The 21,845-nt window shown below is 48.7% G+C and overlaps 1 protein-coding gene across 23 annotated transcripts in view; it reads left to right on the top strand.

Annotated features, from left to right (window-relative positions):
* The window catches only part of Trerf1 (transcriptional regulating factor 1), a 187,594-nt gene that overhangs the window by 62,890 nt on the left and 102,859 nt on the right, over positions 1-21,845 (top strand). For 14 of the 23 annotated variants that reach the window (XM_087184554.1, XM_087184550.1, XM_087184547.1 and 11 more), the window contains one exon: positions 12,642-12,769. The exons of 5 other annotated variants lie outside the window; for them this stretch is intronic. The gene's annotated coding sequence lies outside the window, so the exon portion shown is untranslated. The remainder of the gene's footprint in view (positions 1-12,641; positions 12,770-21,845) is intronic. 4 more of the 23 variants (XM_087184556.1, XM_087184562.1, XM_087184555.1 and 1 more) reach the window with 1 other exon arrangement.

The raw sequence follows: 21,845 nt of genomic DNA, 5'->3' as shown, positions 1-21,845 counted from the left end.
TCCTCTCTGGAGGCCGCTGGCTGTTTCCTGGGCTGGGCCTTCTCTCCAGAGAGCTGCCCGCTGGGGACAGGGCCGGCACTGAGGGTGCTTGGGGACCTTGTCCTGGGTCATAGGGCGACTTTTAGCCCTGAGGACATGAGCCCCCCTCTAGCCTCCCCTTCCCATTTTAGAGGAGAAAATGGGGCCCAGAGAAGGGAAGCACTTTTCTCAGCACCACACGGGGCTTAGAGGCTGGGCCGGGCTCAGGGCCTGGCTCCTGAATCTGGTCCCCTCCTGGATGTGCCTAGACTGGCTATCTGGTAATGACAATGGTCCAGGCCCCAGCTATGTCAGATCAGTTACTCCCCTGCCCAGAGCCTGTGTGCTGCCCTTTCTCTTGGAGAAAGGAGCACTGGGCTTGCTGCAGTTTAGACCCACCTGCTTGGGACCCCCGACCCCCTAATCCCCTCCCAGCATCTTTAACCTGCTCTCTCCTCCCCACTCACACACACTGGACTCCTGGTGATTCCTGACATTTCTACCTCGGGGCCTTTGCACTTGCCAGTCCTTCTGCCTGGAATATTTTCCCCCAGATACTTGCATGGCTAACTCCCCACCTCCTTCCAAGACCCCTACCCTGACTATCCTACATAAAATGGCCCTCCTTTCCTACCACTCTCTATACCTCATGGCCAGCTTTATTTTCCTCCAGAGAATTTATCACCTTGTGACATGGTGTATATTCATGTATTTATCACTTTCTTTGTTTCCTACCTTGTTCTGTTTTGTTCAGTCTGCATCAATAGCAGCTAGGACATGCCTGGCACATGTAAGCACCCAGTACCTGTTTGTTCCAGGGAACAAGAGAGAGAATGTGGGACAGAAGGAGGAAAGAGAAACACAAATTGCACTAAAAGGGGTCCAGGGACCTGGTGTTAGGGGTGCTTTGATTTGGTTAGTGTACTCTGGACAAAGGAAACAATCTGCCAGATGAGATGATGGTACCCTCTTGTGATCCTGGCTACTCATGAGGCTGAGGCAGGAAGATTCAAGTTCAAGGCCAGCCTGGACAATTCAGTGAGCCCCTGCCTGAAAATAAAATTTTTAAAAAGTGCTGTAGGGCCAGGGGTTTAGCTCAGTGGTTCCATCACCTGCCTCTAACACTCAAGGCCCCAAGTTCAATCCCCGGTACCAAAAAAAAGGGGGGGGGGCTGCAAGTGTGTTTCAGTGGCTGAGTGCTTGCCTAGCATATGTGAGGCCCTGGGTTCCATCCACAAAGCAAGAAGAAAGAGAGAGAGAAACAGAACAGAGACAGAGAGGGAGAGCAAAACAGAGAGGGAGAGAGAGAGCGAGAGAGAGAGAGAGAGAGAGAGAACAGCACAACTGGGCGTTGTGGTGCACAGCTGCAGTCCCAGCACTCCAGAGGCTGAGGCAGGAGGATCACTGCAAGTTCAAGGCCAGCCTGGGCTACAGAGTGAGATCCTATCTCAAAATAAACCAACCAAACAAAAAACAGAGAAGAAAGAAAGAGGACAAAATCAAAATGTGATGGGTGCTGGAAACTCCATTGCTACCCAGATCCAGGCCACTTGGTGGCTTTCTTTGGTGCCCCAGGCTGGCGGCACTTCCTGTCTGCCCTGAGCTCCGTCCTGTCCTCCTTGGGTGATCCTCGCCTGCAACTAAATGTCACGCTTCCAAGAAAAGGTGACCCATGCTCTGGACCTAGGTTGGCCCTGGCCCTACCCTCGAGGCCCTCCTGGGACAGAGCTGGTGCTTTGTGGAAGGCGAACTGCCTCAGAGGCCTCTGGCTGTATCAACCTTCAGTTTCTCTCCACAGCGTACTCCCATTTCTGAGGAGCAAAGACAGTTACCAGAAGCCCCCCGCTGAGGAGCCAGGGGCAGCCTGTCCCTGAGTGTGGGGTCACAGGCCGGCGTGTGACCCTGGTGGCTCTGGGAAGCTGTGAGGCTGGAGGGGAAGCTGGGAGCTTCCGGGTTCTTGTCCTGCCCCTTCTGCGGGCAGGCTCTGCAGGCTACTTCCCTTCTCACAGGCTTAGCTTCCTCATCTGGAAAGCGAGCCTTGGACAAACCCGGGTGGGGAGTCAGAGCTCTTGGGGTTCCATGCAAATGGTCAGGGGACCTTGCCCCAAAGAGACCAGAGCCAGTGACCTGAGGGGCTGCAAAGGCCCCTTCTGGCGCTGACATCCAGTAGAGGCCTGTGCTTTAAACTCCCTGCACTCTTTGGGTTAAATAGCAGCTTTTTTGGTGAAACTCTGACTTCCTTGATACTTTGGAAATAAAGGTGACAGTTTTTTTAAAAAAGGAAACGTTTTAAAAGTTTTTCTCAGTGCCAGTTACTTTAGTTAATGTGGGTTTTTTTGGTCTTTTTTCTTCTTCTTGGTCTTAACCTGTAAGCGATCACAAGATCAAATGAGTTTCAGTTTGAGTTCCCGCTTTACAGTCTGTGTTGCCTCGATTTATCACGTCGGCTCTCAGGTCATCCGGCTGTTTCAAAGGGGCCTTATCAGCCAGAGCGGGAAGATGTGGTCTTGGCAGTTTGGAAGCTGGGTTTTCCGTGTCAGTGTAGACCTCGTGGCCCTCCCCCTCTTATCTGCCCCCCTCCCCCAAGCCCCCCAATCTGGCCCAGTGGGTAGCAGCCGGCTTTGGGAAGATGGTCAGGTCCTCCCCACTTCCCACATCCTTACCTCTTGCTCGGAATCAGCTTTGTAACATGTAGGGCCCAGTGCAAATGAAAGATGGGGCCCCTTGTTTAAAAATTATTAAGACTTTCAAGATAGCGACAGTTGCACGAGGCCCTCTGAAGGTGGGACTTGCTCTTTCCGCTTCTGTCTCATAGGCTGAGGAGCTGCATAAAACACATTTTCATCGTCATTAAAAATTCCCTCTGAAGGAATCTGACTTGCTTCTGTGTGTCTGTGTGACTTGGGGCAGCTGAGCTGAGCCACTGTGTGTTTGGAAAACCAACTACCTGGGCAGGGAGGGGTGGACCGCATCTGTGGTTTCAGGAAGGGAAGGATGATTCATGCATGTTGTGTTCTCTGAGTTCTAGAGGATACTAGGGAACTTTTTCAGGGGAATGGGCATCATTTGTTTTGCCCTTTAAGTCTTCTGATGGATAAACCACATTTTGTATATCCGTGGAGTAGAATATTATTTAGCCATGAAAAGGGATCTGGCACAGATACACACTACAGTTCCTGAAAACATGGGGCCAAGGTTCAAGAAGCCAGGCACAAAAGGCAACGTAGCCTGTGGTTCTGTTTATGCAAAATGGCTAGAAAGGGCAAATCCATGCAGATAGAAAGTGGTTGCCAGGGGAACTAGGGGGTTGGGAGTGGCTGCTAATGGGTCTATATTTTCTTTACAATGATGAAAATGTTCTGAAATTAGGTCGTGGTGATGCTTGTGTCACTTTGTGACTATGCTGAAATCAGTGACTTGTGAATTTTACGGTGTGTTAAAAAAAAAAGAAAGAAAGAAAGAAAGAAACTACTGGGAAAGAAAAGCCGTTGATGGGCTCAGGTCCGTCCCCTCTGGCCTCCGTGGTGTAGGTGGGGTGGCTGCAGGAGCAGCTTCTCTCCGGCCGGGGTCCCCCTCCTCCTTGTCTGCCCTCTGGTGGCTGCTGACTCCCAGGCGCCGTTTCCCAGGGAAGGTCCCCGGAAGCCCCGTGCGCAGCGCAGATGTGGCTGCCTCACCTGGCCTCTCCCGAGGCACTTGTATCAGCTTTAAAAGGAGCCCGCGTTCAGGGAGAGGGACCAGTGTTTAAGTTTAGAATTCCAAGCAAGTGCAGGTGTGCGGGAAAGGTTTTCATTTCCCATGGACGGGCATGTTCTCAGTGGCTCTGGGGCTCCAGGGAAGCCGGAGCCCTTTCTACAAGATCTGGGGACCGGAGACCTGGAGGTGGTGGGAATGTCAGGCTGGACCTCCCACAGGCGGTGTGTCCTCTCCTGGCCACTCTGCCTCTTTCTGCAGGTGGCATTCTGACTTTGGAGGCTGCGGGGGTGGGTGGGTGGAGTGGATCTGATTCCCGTCTTGTTTTGGCTCCTTGTCCCCCCTCAGGGTTTAGAGTTGGAGGCAGAGGCTGGCCGGCCTGCTCCCTTCCGGTCCCTAGGCCTCAGCTCCGCCCCCTATTGGCCCCGCCTCCCTCACTCCCTCCTTAAGCCACCTGTGGCCTCCCCTGCTTCCCCAGGACCACAGACCCCTCCTTCCAGAGCCTATTTGGTTCATGCTTCACTCTTGAGAGTTCCCACTAGTCATTTTTTCCCTTGTGCCTTTATGTTCTTTTCGGACCTGGAGAGTGAGATAGCTACCATCTTTGGATCTCTAGTTCCTGGCACAGTAACTGTCCACAGTCAGAGCCTACTAAATGCTTTTGAATTGCATCAAACCGGGGCAGCGTTTGGCCTTGTGAGAGGAGGGTGGCAGTCAAATCAGCACAGAGATGACAGAGGAATTCGTGGGCTGGGGTGCAATTTGTTAAGAGGTGAGAGGCAGCGTTTGTGACAAGAGGGGCTGGTGCCTTAGGTCCTCCTGGTGTGGTTGGAGTCTCAGAGCTTCCTGTCACCGAGCTGCCCCGGGATTGTCTGTTCCTGGCAGATCCTGTGGATTTCGGGTTTCCATCTTGAACCGGAGCAGCCTCTGTGAACAAATTCTCAGTGTGCACCTCTGGGTGCCAGACCCTGGTGCAGAGCCTGGCTCTCTGGTGCTCCAGGACCGTCCAGGGGGCTGGGTCTGGAGGAGCCCAGATGCCCGGATGTTCCCTTGGGGCTGGAGGGGGTCCTCTGCCCTGTGCCTCCTGGGGGTCACCAGCTGCCTGGAGGTGTGAAGTCACGTGGCTCTCAGGCAGAGCTCGTGGGGACTCAGGTCTTAGTTGCTGCCGTTTCCGTTCTGTTCCTGGAGGGTGAAGGATCGAGGGAGAACAGGGCTGTACAGATGGATGTCTCCAGGGCAGGAAATGCCAGAAATGTGCAAAGGGTCCAACTAGAGAGACGTTAAGGAGGGGCCATTTACAGAAGTGTGGGCAGGGCTAGAGCAATCAGAAGACACAAGACGCCCAGGGTGGCAGAGTGGGAAGCGGTTACCTCACCAGCCAGAAGGGGGAGCCCCAGAGTTGAGGCAGAGGGGCCCTGACAACCACTTCGATGGGGAAGGGACACAGCCCCTGGTAAACTGTCCCCAGTTGGGGAGAGGAGGAACAAGGGTCTCCCTTTGAGCACATCCAGTGGGAGGGCTGGCAATGTAGTCAGTGGTCCCAGGAGGGCAGAGGGCCGAGCGTGCAGGTCACATGGTGACTCCCCAGTCTGCCTGGGCATGGTGATGCTCCTGCCCCCCATAGGTCCCTTGGGATGTGACCAGCTGACCAGCCAGGGCTCGCTTCTTCCTGGCATCATGGCTGTCATAAAGAAGAAGGTGCCCTGGCTGCCTCAGCAGGACAGACACCAGGTGGTCTTGCCCATGGCAAGTACAGGTGGCATTTATTGTCAACAGGCCCCGAGTTATGATCATGTGTCACCTGTGTCCTCTTCACATCTCTAGAGCAACCCCCGAAGGCAGCCACCGTCAGCATCATTGTTGTGGTGGTGATGGGGAACGTGGGTGTAGGGGAGCGTGTTCCTGCCGCGTACCCACCCTGTGGTCAGTGCCCGAGTGCCAGCCCACGGCTCAGGGTGCTCTTTCCACTTCCCTAGCACTTGACCTAATTGAACCCACCTAGGGGGACCCAGCCTAGGTCTCACTTCCTCCCGAGACCTTCTCCAGCCACTCCCACCTCCCACATTGCTCCCTTGGCTATTGGTGGCAGGTGACCCTCCTGTGCCCCCACTGTCAGCCAGCTCTTCTGAGCATGTGCATCATAGGCTCCCAGTAGCCCCCAGTACAGATCTTGGGTCTCAGATTTTCTTTGAACTCTTTGCTCACTCAAAAGAGATGGGAGTAAAGGGTTTATGGAGCCAGAGGCAGGGTTAAGGGGACCGTGTGGGGCAGCCCAGCAATGTGGGAAGCCACTGCCACTCCACGGTCAGAGGGTGCTGTCACTGGAGAGGGGTCTTGGGTAGAAGCTGAGGCATCTGAAAGCCAGTTTTGTGTGCGGTCAGTAAACACTCGCTGAGCCAACGGGAAGGAGTCTGAAGAAGAGAAGGGAAGGGAAGAATGGGCACTGGATAGGAGCCAGGTGGGGCTTCCAGGCTGGCTGAGCATTTGGGGCCAGGAAGACAGGCTCATATCCTACTGAACCCACAGTATGTGGAGCAGCAGTTCCCCTGAACGGATGGATTTAACATCGGCTAAACAGATGCAGTGGAGGTGGACAGTTGGAGGGCCAGAATAGTCAAAGGCTTCCTTCTTAGAGGATAGGAGGTGTGCACACAGCCAGGAGTGTCCATGAAGCTTTCCCAGAAGGCCCTGGGCTGTGGCAGAGTTCAGGGCCATGGCACCCACTTGGCAAGCAGGAGGAGGCCCTGAGTCCACTCCCAGTATCACAGACAGCATCAGCGACAAAACACACAACACAGGCCACGCGCAGGCCACAGTCTCACCTGGGTCAGGCATGGCCAGTCTGAAACTTTTGAAATTTCAGAGTCCTTGAAAATTTACCTGGAGGGTGCCAGCAGTTTGGATAATTGGCAGATGCCCTTCACCTTTGCAGATGAGGTCAAGGAGGGGTTTAACCTCATGTCCCCCTTCCCCAGGGGTCACCTCAGTCCACTTACGGAGAGGCCCTCGGGCCGCCTTGGTGTGGGGTTGCTTAATCTCATTTCTTTTTTCTCTATTCCTATTTTTCTCTCTATTTTTTCCCTATTCCTATTTTTCCACCCACTCATGTTGGGCTGCATCCTCTGCACGCTGGACAGCAGACGGGGCTGGGGAGGAAGTGGTTGAAGGAGGTGAGGACAGAGCTTGAGGGCTACTCACGAGCCTCTCTTGGTGGCCCTGGTGGCTCCTGCTGGTCACATGTGTCTCGGGATTTCCCTCTCTGCTTGCTCCGGCGTCCCCCTGATCCCCCACCCAGCCTCTGACCCCAAGCTCTGTTCTCATTCCTAGAAGCACCCCTCTGCCCTCCTCTTTGTCCTGGGAGGCATCAGAACTGCAGGGAACCCCACGGCTTCACCCCATCTCAAGCCTTTGGGGTGCTTGCCTCCGCAGGGACTCAGAAGGGCTCTGGGGGGCACCACTCAGGCAAAGCAGGCAGGGACTGGGGAGACACGCAGGAGACCACTGTGGCACAAGGTCAAGCCAGGAATGTCTTCCACATCTCTCCTTGGGGGACCCAGTGGCTCAGGAATGGCTCGAGGTCAGAGGCCCATGAGGGCTCAGAGGTCAGGAAGGCCAGCTGGGGAATCCTCCGTTTACCAAAGGCAGGAAGGGATTCTGCCTCCAGTCTGTGACCTGGCCAGGCGCCGGCGCCTTTGCTTCTGTTCAGGGGTCAGATGAGGCTTTGCTTTAGGTTTTAGACTCCCATTGTTCCTTTGTTACCTAGGTAAAGCAATAAAGATAACGAAGAGGAGAGGGGAATGACATGAAGGTCACCTGCAATCTCACCACTCAGGGAGCATTTACAGTTTGAACGTGGGTGCGGAAATGCCCCAGATAATCTGTATTGACAGAGTGGAAGCAAACCCAACATGCGCAGCCTGCTGGGTGTGTGTTTTGTCCACTTAAGAAAATACAGGCTTGCCCTGAATTCAAACTGAAGCGTCAAAGAGAACCCCTGCTGCTGCCGCCCATCCCCTAATTCCATTCCCCAGAGGTAGCCCCCTTTGTAGTTGCTGGGGTGTTCTCAGTTAAGGACATGTTTAGGAGAATCGTGAGTGTGCGGTGGTAAATTGTGAATGTTCGTGGTTGTAACTTTTACAGATATTGTTGTGTGCTGGGCACGAGGAAGGTGGAGGGCTGGGCTTGGAGGGACCTTCAGAAACAAGTCTGTAGAATGAGGGAAGGGAGGAGATGGAGAATCTTCGAGAATGGATTTTGATTGGATTTGTTACGGGGAGCAGGCAAGTGATGGTGATTCAGCTCTTGCCTCCTGAGTAGGGTGGGGTGGAGGGGGCAGTAGGAAGGCAGCTGAGCAGGGGTCCTCAGGAGCTGATGGTAGGACTAGTAGGTATTTATCAAGTACCTTTACTTGACTAAACTAAAAGTTGGCAACTCTGTTAGTCCCCTTCCTTTGCGTTAAAAAAAAATTCTTTTAAACAAATCTACATCAAAAAATCCGAGCGGGCCAGAGGTTTAGCTCAGTAGCACTGCACCTGCCTGGCAAGCACAAGGTCCTGAGTTTGATCTCCAGTACCGGGGGGAAAAAAATCTGAGCAAAATTGCAGAACTGGATTAGGAGTTGTCAGTGTCGGATTTGGGCTGCTCCTTTGCTTTATTTTACTTACAATTATTGCAGTGCTGAACAAACCCAGGGGCTTGTTCATGCTAAGTGCTCCAGCACTGCCTTTTTTTTTTTTTTGAGACAGCGTCTTGCTGAGTTGCCCAGGCAGGACTTGAACTTGTAATCCTCCTGCCTCAGCCTCCCAAAGTGCTGGGATTATAAGTTAGTACCATTGCTCCTGGCCCTCCTTAATTTTTAGATCTCATTTTCCTTATCCATAGATCAATGGTTCTCAGCCCTCAAGATACAGTCAATTGGGAAATTTAAAAAATAACAACAAAAAACCCTGAACCCAGGGCCCCACTCCAGACCAAATGTATCAGAATTTTGGGGGGTAGAACCTGGGAATTTTTTTTGTTTTGAATTCAGCCAACATTTAGAATCCCTGGATTTGAATCATCCTGATGGCTTATCTTAGCCTGGTTTTATTTAGGCTTCCCAGTTGCTCCGACAACTCTGTGTCCTGTATTATGTAATTCTGTTCCTTGTAAATACTGTGCACAAACGTTATAAACATCTCACTTAGCAAGAGGTCTTCTTTTTTTTTTAATGAGAAACTCCCCATAATTCTCGTCAGGCTCCTGATCTAATGCTAACATCCTGCATCAATAAATCAGAGTCATAAATGTAGTAAAGCATCACATCATTTTTTGACCCAGTTGAAAGCCTGGGCTTTAATCTTGAACTTCTCTCTCCTTGGTTTTGCAAAGCTGCTGCCTGCAGGCCCTGGTCTCCCCCACCCCCGCCCCACCCCGCCCCAAGAGACTCAAAAGACTCAAATGTTAAGAGTGCAAATGTTACTGGAAGTGTTTTGCTAGAAGCATTGAAGGGGATACCATGAGCTCCAGAGGAGCAGAGCCACATCGGGAGGCTTATCGGATCTTGACTCTGCCTGCAGTGGGAGGAGTTTGAAGAGGCTTGGTGCCATTTTATCTCCACCATTGAAGTTTTTGGTTTTCATCTCTTCCTAAATGAGTCACTTTTTAAAAAAGGAGCCTGACTTGGGGAGGGAGGGAGGGAACCACTGCGGGTAGGGCTGGCAGTGCTGGTGATTGCACTGGAGGCATGGGCTGTACCCTGGGCCTGTCTCTGCTGGGGTTAGGGCCGGCTAAGTCACCCTGGCTGAGATGGAGCTTGCAGTCCTCCTGCTTCAGCCTCTCAGAGAGCTGGGACTCCAGCCCCACACCTGGATTGATATTGTTTATTCATTACCAAGTACTTACTAGTACCCATCCACCAAGACTCAGTCCACAGGTGCTGGGGAGATGGTGGCCCCAGGAAAGGACTTCTAGTTTCCCCTCGAGCTGGGACATGGATCTGTGTCCCTTTATGGCTGCTCTCAGACTGAAGTTAGAGTTCTGCCCTGGGGTGAATACACAAGTGATGTTGGGGTCGGGTGAGGCGTCAGAGGGGAAGACAGTGGCAGACTGAGGTCGCATTTGCACCGTGGGGTGCTAAGGGACTAGGCCACCAGGAAGAGAGGGAAGCAGGGCCCCGGGGATCTCTGTGTGTCACTTCCTCTTTCTGTCTGAAGCCTCCCAGCTGGAAAGGGACCCCATGCACCGCATTGCCCTGCACCTGTGGCTGTACAGAGCGCCCTGTCCTTGGTGCCCAAGAGAGAGTGGGACAGGTAACACATAGTAGCTTTGGAGAACGGAGCAGTGCACACAGCATGGCCCATGTCCCACTCTGAGGTCAGAGTGTGACCTGCTGCAGTGGTGTTTTCCAAGTTTGTCACCGACTTCCTGTTGGGCAGGGTCTGAGGTCCAGGCAGGGTCTCACTATGTAGTGCAGGCTGGCCTCGAACTTGTGATTCTCCTGTCTCCGCCTCCTGCTGACATTTGTCTTGCTTCTTTGCAAACTGTCTCATGGAAAATGCTCTGTCCTTTCTGGACCTGTCCCCCTTAGTGAGGCCCAAGAGAGCCGGGAGGTCTAAAGGCTGGAAGGAGGGAGGGAAAGGACATGAAGTGGCCCCTTATGTAACACCAGAGCTATGGCAGATCTTTTTATTCACTTCCAGGTTTTTTTTGGTACCGGAGATCAAACTCAGGACCTTGCGCTTGCGAGGCAGGTGGCAGAACCACTGAGCTAAATCCCCAGCCCACTTCCAGTTTTATTTGGGCCTTGCATCAGCCCCTGCATAGCCAGACCCAGAGAGGCCAAGAGAGCAGTCCCAGGCTGAACAGCTGCTGGGGGGTAAGGTGAGGGTTCGATCCCTGGCCTGACTTTCACTGCCTGTTACCTCAGTCACAAAGAGCACACCGCCTCTTTGGCCCCTGGTGTGTTGGTTTCTCAGTGGGCATCTTGGCAGCCGGCACTGCCATCTTTTCTCCAGGCCCTTTGTCGCTCAGGGCTGCCCTTTTTCCTGCTCATCCCCTCCTGTGGCCCTGGAACCCCAGATGGGGTGGGTGGTGGTCCAAGATGGTCAAATCTGATTTCCCGGAACCCAGTCCTGACTCACGGTGATCATGAGCCCCACTCGGCTGGGTCTTTCCCACGACAAGCTCTCCCTTGAAGGAAGAAGTCAGGTTGTCCGTCTGCCCTTGATCATGTGTGAAAGAGGGCTGAGCAAGGACACTAAGACCCTGAATCTGCAGGTGTGGGATGAGGAAGCACCCGGTCCAGCTGTCCTCCTCCTCCTCAGCACGGCTTTTAGCAGCACAACTCATAATAGCTAAATCTTTTGATTTTTTGGTTTTTTTTGGTACCGGGGATCGAACTCGGGTCCTTGCACTTGGGAGGCAGGCAGCAGAACCACTGAGCTAAATCCCCGGCCAATAGCTAAATCTTGAAAGTGGTCTAGATGTCCATCACCAGATAATGAATAAAGAAAAGGTGGTATTTACACACACCGGAGTACTACTCTGCCATAAAGAAGGATAAACTTGAGTCATTGTAGGAAAATGGATGCACCTCGAGACCATAATGTTAAATGAAATAAATTAGACACACAAGCTTAAATAGCACATGGTTTTTCTTATATGAGACAAATATAAAGAGCATTAAAAGAGATACAGTAGTACCTCGGTTCACAAACTTAATTCTTTCCATGATTCTGGTTGCATACCAAATTGGATAAGAACCTAATCAAATTCAGTGGTTAGGTTCAATGTTGACCTTATGAGGAGAGAATTAAGCTCACGAACCAAGATACCACTGTAATAGGAAGTAGGGACATAGATCTTTCTCAAATGGAAAGGGAATTGAGAGATGGGTAGTGGAAAGAGACATAAAGAGAATATAGATGTGTTATGTACATGCACCAATTCCCATGATGAATGTGACCATTATGCACTTCAAATCTGGACTCATAAAAATTAAAATTAAAAAATAAAGAAGCTATCAGACCCCTCACCTCCTGCAGGGAAACAACAGGTGAACTCCAGTCCACAGCTTCCGAGGGCCGTGTCCCTCCCTCCTCGTTCTAGTTCTCTGCATTTTCTGAAAACCCTTTGTAGTTCTATCACCTGGCAGCAGACTTGTTCTGTGGGCCATGGAGGCCCTGGGGGAGCCAGGGACAGGTGCAGGTGTCCTAGGCACAGCCGTCAGTGTCCCCCAGGAATTTGCAGTCTAAACCAGCAGCTGGTGCCCAGGCCAAGATCTGGGGAGCATGAGGGAGCTGGGGATCCAAGGTGTCACTCAGGGGACTGCAGAACGGGTGGCAGCCGATGGTGGCCGGTAACACGGAGATCAAGGTGTCTCTGGGTTCCCTCCTTGTGAGGACTCCAGGAAAGGATCAGTTCCAGGCCCCTCAGGCTTCCTGTGGTGTCTCCGGCACATGTCTCTGTGTCCGCATTTCTCGGTTTTATGAGGAACCCAGTCCCGTGGGGTTAGGGTCCCCACCCTCCATCAGCATGAACTCATTTTAAGTCATTGGATCTGTAGCGACCCCTCCCCAACTGCATCTCTTGTGAGATCCAAGGGGTTAGGGCCTCAGCATAGAGTTTTGGGGAGATCAGTTCAGCCCATAGCACAGTTTAACCCACTGCACATGGGAAGGTAAGGCTAGAGGTTAGGTTACTGCGGTAATGTGTGTGGCTCTGCTGGCATGGACCCCAGTGTCAGTGGTGGAGGCGGCTTGAAGTGAGAGCTGACAGCATTTGCTGGTGGATCAGGTGCAGGGTGAGAGGGCTGAGGGATCCCTGAGGGCTCAGGTTCAGGCCTTCCTCGTTGGCTGGGGCTGGCGCCTCCCCAGGCAGCCCTCCCAGACTATACCTCCTTTTCCCTTGTGTCATCAAGTCTCCTGAACTCGATTTTTGGGTCCCTCTCCTAGGCCCCGGCTCCGGAGGATGCAGAAGGAGGAAGGCACCAGAGTAGCCCGGCCCTGAACGCACCACCCTCACCTCCTGCAACAGGTAGCGTCTCTGGGGTTCTTGGCACCAGAACGGTGTGTGGCAAAGGGTGAGCATCGTTTCTTTGACCCTGGGTAAATTTTGGTAAATGCCCAAGAAGGGAGGAGGGCTGCTCCCTGGACACCATGGATTTCCAGAAACCTTTCCCTGGATTGGCACACGGGTGTTCAGTGTCATCTAGTATGGGGTGGGGGGCATCCTCTCTTGTCTCTCTTTGCAGAGCAGTTGCAAATAGTTAAGAATCCATCGCTGGGTGTAGTGGCACAGGCCTGTAATCCCAGCACTCAGGAGGCTGAGGCAGGAGGGCTGTTGGGAGTTCGAGGCCAGCCTGGGCTACACAGTGAGACCTTGTCTCAAAACAACAAAGGGCTGGGAATGTAGCTCAGTGGTGCTACACCTGCCTGGGAAGCGCAAGGTCCTGAGTTCAATCCCTGGCACCAGGAAAAAAGAAAGAAAGAAAATGCTTTCAAAACAACAAAAAGAATACAAAGGCTGTTCGAGGACAGAGGCCCTGCCTGTTGAGAAGGAATTAGAAATGGCTGGGTCTCTGGAGAATTGTGGCAGAGAGGCCACTAGGAGCCCGCGGAGCTGGCCAGGGCCTGTTCCTGCTTGAGGAGCTTCTGCTGGCCCTGGGGCTTCCTAGTGTGTCTGTTGCCTCCTGTACTGTGGCTGTTCTGGGCTTGGTTTGCCTCTCTAGGAGATGGGCACACAGCTGGGACTCCTTTGTCAGGTCCCACACAGACGCCTGCAGAAGGATCAGTAAATTTGTGTGGAAATTCGATTTTAATTTGTTTCTTTGGCTGTAAATCCTGGCCGAGCAAGAAACATCTCTTTCCCACATCCTCTTAGTGACAGAGGGGGAGGTGAGGGGGAGGACTCAGTGTGTGCACTGTCCCCCTCGTCTTAGTGGTGCTCAGAGTTGATTGCTTTAGTTTATCTTTTCACTGTTTTTGTTTTTGGTACTGGGGATTGAACTCGGGACCTTGTGCTTTCGAGGCAGGTGCTGGAACCACTGAGCCAAATCCCCGGCAAGTTTATCTTTTCTTTCTTTTTTTTTGGTACTGGGGATCGAACTTGGGTCCTCACGCTTCCGCAGCAGGCTGCAAAACCACTGAGCTAAATCCCTGGCCCTTAGTTTTTCTTTTCTTTTTATTGCACCTGATTTTGATTTGATTTTGAAGCCACTCCGAGGGTCCAGCAGGAAGCAAGTGCTCACTGAGCTAGGGTTAATTGCTGTGTCTCCTGAAGGGAGTGTGTTTGTTTCTGTTGTTTTTGTTTTGCAATACTGCTGAGCCACATTCCCAGCCCTTCTTTTTATTTTGAGACTCGGTCTCACTGATTAGCCCAGGTAGCAATTTTCCTGCCTCAGCCTCTCAGAGTGCTGCATGCACCACTGCTTCAGCTCCGAAGGGACTCTGGATTCTGGTGCAGGCAGGGCTGAGAGTCAGCGACACATGCTGTTGGCTGGTGGGAACTCTGGGGACCCTCCTCCTTTCCACCCTCAGAAGACCCCGGGGGTCAGGGGCTTGCCCACAGCCACACAGTTCTTCATTGAAGTGGTTTGAAAGCTCATGACAGCTGAGAAGCAGTAGGAAGTGCCAGGAAGGGCTGCAGTTGGCACTTGGGTGGGGACAGCTGAGAACCCCGTGCCAGCAGCCTGAGGTCCAGTTCTGGAGTGGGCACGTCGGAATGAGGGACCAGTGAGCTCAGGTTCTGGGGTGCAGACTGCCACCTCTGAGTCCACGTGTGGCAGAAGGGGACAGGGACTTCTCTCAGGCCTCTTCTTCTTTTGGTTTGGTCTTTTGAGACAGGGTATTGCTATGTAGCCCATCTGGCCTTGAACTTGTGGTGACCCTCTTGCCTCAGCCTCCTGAGTGCTAGGATTATAGGTGTGCAACACCATGCCTGGCTCTCAGGCCTCTTTTTTTTCTTTTGGTACCAGGTATCGAACTCGGGACCTTGCACTTGGGAGACAGGCACCGGAACCACTGAGCTAAATCCCTGGCCCTCTCAGGCCTCTTTTATAAGGACATTAACCCTGCCTCTTCATTACCACCTGAAGGCCCCATCCTGGTAGCATGGCCTTCCGGGTTAGAATTTCAGTGTGTACATTTCAGACCAGGGATGCTCTTGTTTCCCATTTATCAGTTTGGATTCTTTGAGGCATGAAAGCAGAACAGCAAACCCAAAGGCTCTCAGAGAACACAGGGGGTTAGTGAGCTCATGTAGCCATGGGGTGCAGGGATAAGGTGGGCTGCAGGGAGAAGATGATCCAGCAGCTGAACAGTACCCTAAATCATCCAGTTTCTTTCCATCTCTCCTCCACTTCCACTTTCCTGGGTCAGTTCTCATTTAGGCTGGCATCTTCGTGGGAACAGGGAGGCCAGGGGTACACAATGGGTACAAAACTCTGGGCACTGTTGGGGAGGAGGGAAATGGAATTGAGAGCCGCAGCTGACACCCACCGTACCATGTGGTCTTTAGAAGCCAGTTACTAATTTGGACTAATCTTGGAGGGTGACAGTGAGAGGAGACGCCCTCCTCATGAGCGAACGTCTGAATTTTAAAATGTTCTAATGCAACATAGTTTCAGGCAGAATCTTCCAAACTGTTCCAGTTAAGAAGCAGGCAGCTTGTGTTTCACAGTATCTATTAAGACACAGGATCTTCTAATAGGTTAACTATGCCTTCCGCAATCCTCTTTAATTTCTAATTTGCTTATTCAACCTTTTTATAGCTCGTGTAAACACTGAACTCAAATTCTGGGTTGGTGGAGATTAAATTACAGTAATGAGGTTCCTCATTTATAACCACTCCTATAAAACGGGAATAAGAATAGCACCTACTTTATAGGTTTGCTGTAAGGATTAACTGAAGTAATCCAATAAAGTGCTTAGCCCAGTGGCTGGCCCAATAAATGTTACCTTTATTAGTGTCATATATCTCAAAATACTGTCAGGTTTATGTGTTTACGTGCATGTTTAATCTGGGAAATTAACTCTCTTCACAACAAATATATTGTCCGCCACTGATTAGCTGTTAGGGATGAGGTAAATAAGTGTATTAAAATATTTATGGATTTATTCTTTTTACTGATTTTTTTTTATTAGAATTCATTTGGAGGAAAACCCAAATAAAGAAAAGCTTAAGTAGTATACAGTTAAGTTAAAAGTAGTTATAATCCTTGGAAAAGAGGGATTTTAACATTTCGTGGCAATATGTTATTGTATTGTTAGTTGAAATGTCCTTTAATGCCAACAAAAGAGTAGGAAGGACATAATCTAAGAATAAAACTTAAGTCTTTCAATTGAAAACACTCAGCTTTAAGAATAATTTAATACCCGGTTCTTCTTATTTTTCTGATGTCACCTCTGAAAATGACATCGGGGTAGCAGCGTGGCCCTGTCCCCACTCATTAGAGGTGTGGGGAAGCAGCTGGAAGTGGGGAGTTAATGTGTGTAATGCGCAACTGTTGGGAAAAAATATACCTTTTGATTGGATTTAAAGGTTAAAGTTGGGGAGAATTCAGTTTAACACAAACCTTGATAAATCCAATTCATTTTATAAAGAACCAGTCACTCACCAGTTATTAACAGAATTGTTAGTTTAATTTTCTACCAACAAGAAGGAGGAGAACCTCATGATACCTAAATAGTTCAAAATGCTGAGTTTGGTCTGAGAGCCCAGAAAGGGGGGGCCGAGCAGCATCAGAGTTTCGGGTGTTAGTGTGTGTAGCAAAGTTGGATCTCGGAGCTGCCAAGATTTCATGACTCTTCAGCTGCCTTTTAGTCATTATAAAAGCCCCAAGCATGCTGCCCACCATCCCTGACACTGCTCCGATGCACCGGCCTGCTTGGCTTTGCCACAGACATGCTTTGCCTTCTAGCCAGGGATTAAACTTCCAGGTTAGACAATGACTGGGGTGACAGAAACTCCTCTGTCCTCATTCCCGCCAAGAGAGATGGCTTGTACATCTTTGAGGGACCTTGATGGAATCATGGCATCCTGGAGCCAAGGTGGGGTCTGAGGCCCTCGTGTTCGTAATCCTTGACTGGCAAAGTTGTGCCAATCCTAATGAACAGTCCATGGGTCCTCTGTGAAGAAGGACATAAACTCAGAGGTGTTCCTTCAAAAAAAAAAGAACAGGCTATCTGTGGCACACTTGCATTTACAGCCATTGTCCTGTTTCCTGTGTCCCTGGCCCATGTCACTGTTTGAGAACTCTGGTCATACAGGACAGTTCTTGAATGTTGTAGGAAAACTCAGCCGTGATTTGTTCACCTTGCCTTTCTCAAGATGTCTCTCACTCCGCAGAAGACTGTGAGATCAGCAGAGCTGTGTTTGTGAGACATTACCAGAACATTCTTGCCTCAGTCACCTTGGGTTGCCATCACTAAATGCCACAGACTGAGGGGCTAAAGCAACAAATTGATTCTTCATAGTTATAGAAGCTGGGAAGGCCAACATCAAGATGCCCAGCATGAAAGGTTTCATTCTGAGGCCTTTCTTGTGACACATCAGTAGCCGCCATCTTGCTGCGTGCTTTCCTGACCTCTTCCTTGGGTGATCTTGAAGACAGGAAGCTCTGATGTCTCTTCCTCGTCTTAGAGGGGCACTAATCCTGTTATGGGACTCTCCCCTCATGACAGCATCTAAACCTGAACACCTCCCAGAGGCCACAACTCCTAATACTCCTGTTGGAGATCAAAGCATCAACATATGAATTTGGAGGGACATAAACAGTGAATCCACAACAACTCTAAGTCTTTATTTGTGCTCCCCTTGAAGCGCCTCCACAGTCACTGGTCCAGGGGCCCTGCAGTAGAGAAAAGATTAGTGGGATGAGTGTTTATTGCTGTGGAAGAGTGGAAGCAGTCTAAAGCTGAGGTGGCTGAGTGACTGGAACGTGAGGTGACCTGGGGCTGGACAGTGATCTCCTTGTCTGTCCAGGCCTTAGGTTCCCGTATGCCAGTGTTAAAGGTATGCTTCCTGAGCTTGGTCACCATCAATGACATTTAGATGGTAAACATTGTATATTCCCTGACCACCTTTTTTCTCTAGTCTCTTTTAAAGCCTCCTAAAAGGAGACTCTTGGAACCAAAGCTTGGGAAATGGTTTCTTCTTAACACTTCATCATCTGGGGCATTTACTCTCTTTTTATGAGGAAAAGAAGGCAGTAAATTAACGCAAAGTGTTCCACTAAAGATGAGCATCTCACATGTCTTTTTAAATGTAGACAGACATGGTTGTGTCCACATGGGGAAACACACATGCCCTGGTGCCAGGTGGAATACGTCATAACAAGACAGGGCCTGAAAATCCTTTAAACTCTCAAGAAGCAGATAATTTCCATATTATATAAACTGTTCAAAGATTTAGACAAAAGATAGAAAACTTCCAGATGGTTCTTTCAAGCCAAAATGACCTTGATATCAAAGCTGGCAGGTCTCCAAAGGAAGTCTCCACCAGGCTGATTTAGGAATGTAAAAATTTTAGGTAAAATTCTAGCAAATAGATTTAAACAGTAAAATATGTGAAAGGGAAGGGGAAGTAAAATGGTTAAGATGTGAGATATATATTATATACATTCCCTCAAACAAATATAATTATGTATCACAAACATATGCTAATAAAAAATAATGTGATAACCAAATTGATTCACATACATTGATGAGGTAAAAAACACATAATAACATCAGTAATTTCAAAAAGGTATTCAAGCAATCAAACTTCTAATTTTTTATGAACTACTTAGAAATATATATAATGATCATTTTTAATATGATAAGGAAGATGAGGGCCAGGGATTTAGCTCAGTGGTTCCTCTGCCTGCCTCGAAAGCACAAAGACCCAAGTTCAATCCCCGGTACCAAAAAAACCCCCCCAACAATTAAGGAAGATGAAGTTGATACAGCCACTGGCATTACACTGACTGGTGAGACACTAAAGGTGTCATTGGTCACTGTCTCAGTTACTTTTCTCATCACTGAGCCAAAATACCTGATACTTACAACTGTAAGGAGGAGAGGTTTATTTTAGCTCACAGTCTGTAGAGGTTTCCATAGTCGGCTGGCTTCAAGGCAGGGTGGCATGACAGAGGGGCCTGGCAGAGGAGAAACCGCTCATGGGATGGTGGCAGGAAGCAGAGAGGGATCAAGGGAAGAGGAGGGTGATAGACTTTCAGGCCACACCCCCAGGGACCCACCTCCTCCAACAAGGCTTTGCCTCCCTACATCATATTTAGGACAAATCCACTGATGAGTATCACACCCCCATGATCCAATTGCCTCCCAAAAGCACCACTTTTGGTACCGGAGCTCGAACTCCGGTCCTTGCACTTGCGAGGCAGGTGGCGGAGCCACTGAGCTAAATCCCCGGCTAAAAGCACCACTTTTGAAGGAATGAGGTTTTCACGGGACATGTAGATATAAACATAACAGTCACCAATAAGTTCAAAACAAGACAGGCGCAAGAACATTATTTAGTCAATACACAGTCATCAGATAGTAACTAGGAGAATAAATATTATAAAGAAAATAATAAAGTTATCATTAATTATGATTTGTCTAGTTGTAGCCAAGTGTGGTGGTGCACACCTGTAATCCCAGCAGTCACAAGACTGAGGCAGGGGGATTTCTGTTATTTTGAGGCCAGCCTGAGCTGCAGAGTGAGCTCGAGGCCAGCCTGAACTACCTAGTGAGACCCTGTCTCAAAAACAAAAACAAAATAAAAATAAATTGCCTAGTTGTAGACCAAGAAGACTTAAAGAGCTTAACTGAAAACCCTGTTTCTAAGTACTAAGAGAAAATTAAGTATTTGAATTTTTCTGAAGTTAGTTCCTGAATCTTATGCTATTCTGAAATAACATCAGAATGTTTTAAATTTCACAAGATGGCTGTAAGTGTATTTGGAAAAATAAGTAGATGGGAGCATCAGAGGAAATTCTGAAAATGATTTTTTGCAGAAAGGAATTAGATCTAATGTGTTTCAAAATATATAGCATTGCCAGATATTAAAATGTGATACAAGGCCTTTGTAATTAAAACATTGTGGTGCTGTCGTAAGAGAAGGAAGGAGATAAGTGAACTAGGGTAGTTCAGAAATAGACTGTGGCATAAATAATTTAATAAATCATAAAGCAGTCATTGCAAATCAATGAGGAAGGGAAAATTATTCAATAAATAATTTTGATGCCTCATTAGCAATTTGGAAAAAGTCATTTTGGCTTCACCAAAATGAATTACAAATGGATTAAACAATTAAAGTGCAAAATGTAGAGACATAGAAAATCTATAGAATTGAATATTGCTGAGAAACAAAAGGAAAACATTGAAAAGGAAAAGGACAGTTAGTCAAACTACAGAAAATGAAAGATTTCTTCATGTAAAAATAATGATGGGAAAACAAAGACCAGGAAAAGATTGGCAGTAACTGGCACAATTAATATCTTTATAATGTGAACTGCTTCATTTCAAAAGAGGAGTACAAGACCTTGGTGGATCACTTGAATAGGTAACCAAATACAACACTAAGCAAATATCTAGAAAAGAATAAATTCAAATTAAGAGATAATACAGATTAAAATGGTATTCTTTTAACATGTTACCCAAAAAGACTTTTTTAAATGATAATCTCCAATTCTAGTGACTTATTTTTGCAAGATTGTAAAGCAGTTGTACAATATATTGAAGAATCCTATTACCCACTTGTACATTTTGAGCAAGTAATACCTTTTTCATGGATCTTCTCCCATCCCCAACGAAGGAAATAAAACAAAATATTTAGTAAACAGTTTAAACAAAGATCCTTCCCTAATGCATTATTTATAAAGCAAACACACACATTCACGTGCACACACAATAATGTCTGACAGTTGAATAACTGTAAAATATTAGTTCTCTGAGTACAGTTCTCTACAGTAATTAATAATTACTTTGAAAATATTTGGCAATGTGACAGGGCATTTACAGTGTTATTTGATGTGCAGAAATTATGGCATAAATTATGTTGCGGTCCACTGTGGAACGGAGTGGTGTGGCTGTACCATCCAGATGAATGAGCTACGGCTGCACACGATGCAGAAGATTCAGGAAGAGAACGTTCAGGGGAAAAAAGCAAAAAGCAAATCCAGGCATTGTGCTGTGTGATTCCAATTCTGTAAAGTTCAGATGCATGGAAAGCTAACAATACAGTGCTTGGACATCCGTAGGGGTGTGGCATGACCTAGAGGAGGACCAAGAGAGGGTAGATAAGAATTCAAGATGGAGAGAAGAGAAGGAGGGGAGGGAGGGGGTAGAGGGGGAGATGGTATCAAGGGAATTGGTGGAACTCTTCCTTAAGGAGTGCTCTGGACACACATACATATGTTACTGGCATTTTTATACTCCTTTAATATATTTGTGTTAACTAAAAGAACATTAAAACCCATATTTACTTCGATCCCAGGTATCAAAAGCAACAACAACAACAACAAAACCCATATTTACTGATTCACGATTATGTAGGAAATGGGTATCCCTAATAAAGGAAGTAAGGGCTGTGCTTCCGGGTGAGGTGACTTGTTCTTTCACGTATTCCTATTTCCAAGCTGTCTATGATGTACTTATATCCCATCTTTAAAAGAAAGAAAATAGGGCAACTGCCATCATAGATGACACAAGAAGTCTTGAGTCCAGATGAAGGGTCCCATTGCCCCGAAGGTCAAAGGCTTCCCCACCCAGGGAGAGGGGAAGTTGGGTTTAAAAGGCAGAAGGGAGCAGTTCAGAAAAATAAGTCTGTCCCCAGTGGTCAGTGAGAAAGCTTTGATCCAGGTTGTCTGCAGGAAAACTTTGGACCCGAGGTTTAATGAACTGCTGGAATGGATGCATTAGGAGGGCTGGCATTTCTGTGGATTCCTTTTCTTTTTTAAACTTTATTAGTTTTGTCTACTTATAACTATAATATGATTGGCTTGAAATACTCTTATGAAGAATAATAGAACCAGAAGCTGACTAGACACTAGAATTAAAGCTCATGTTAAAGGAAGTGCTACAGGCTACCTCAGGCCACATTAAAAGACACCACCAGAGCTGGGCATGGTGGTACATGCCTATAATCCCAGGACTCTGGGAGGCTGAGGCAGGAGG

Source organism: Heterocephalus glaber, unplaced genomic scaffold (assembly GCF_053883595.1).
Source record: "Heterocephalus glaber isolate CG9 unplaced genomic scaffold, H.glaber_assembly_v1.0 deba00001497, whole genome shotgun sequence".
NCBI classification, from domain to species: domain Eukaryota; kingdom Metazoa; phylum Chordata; class Mammalia; order Rodentia; family Bathyergidae; genus Heterocephalus; species Heterocephalus glaber.
The sequence above is the reverse complement of the archived record's forward strand: the minus strand, read 5'-3'. Positions and strand labels throughout refer to the sequence as shown.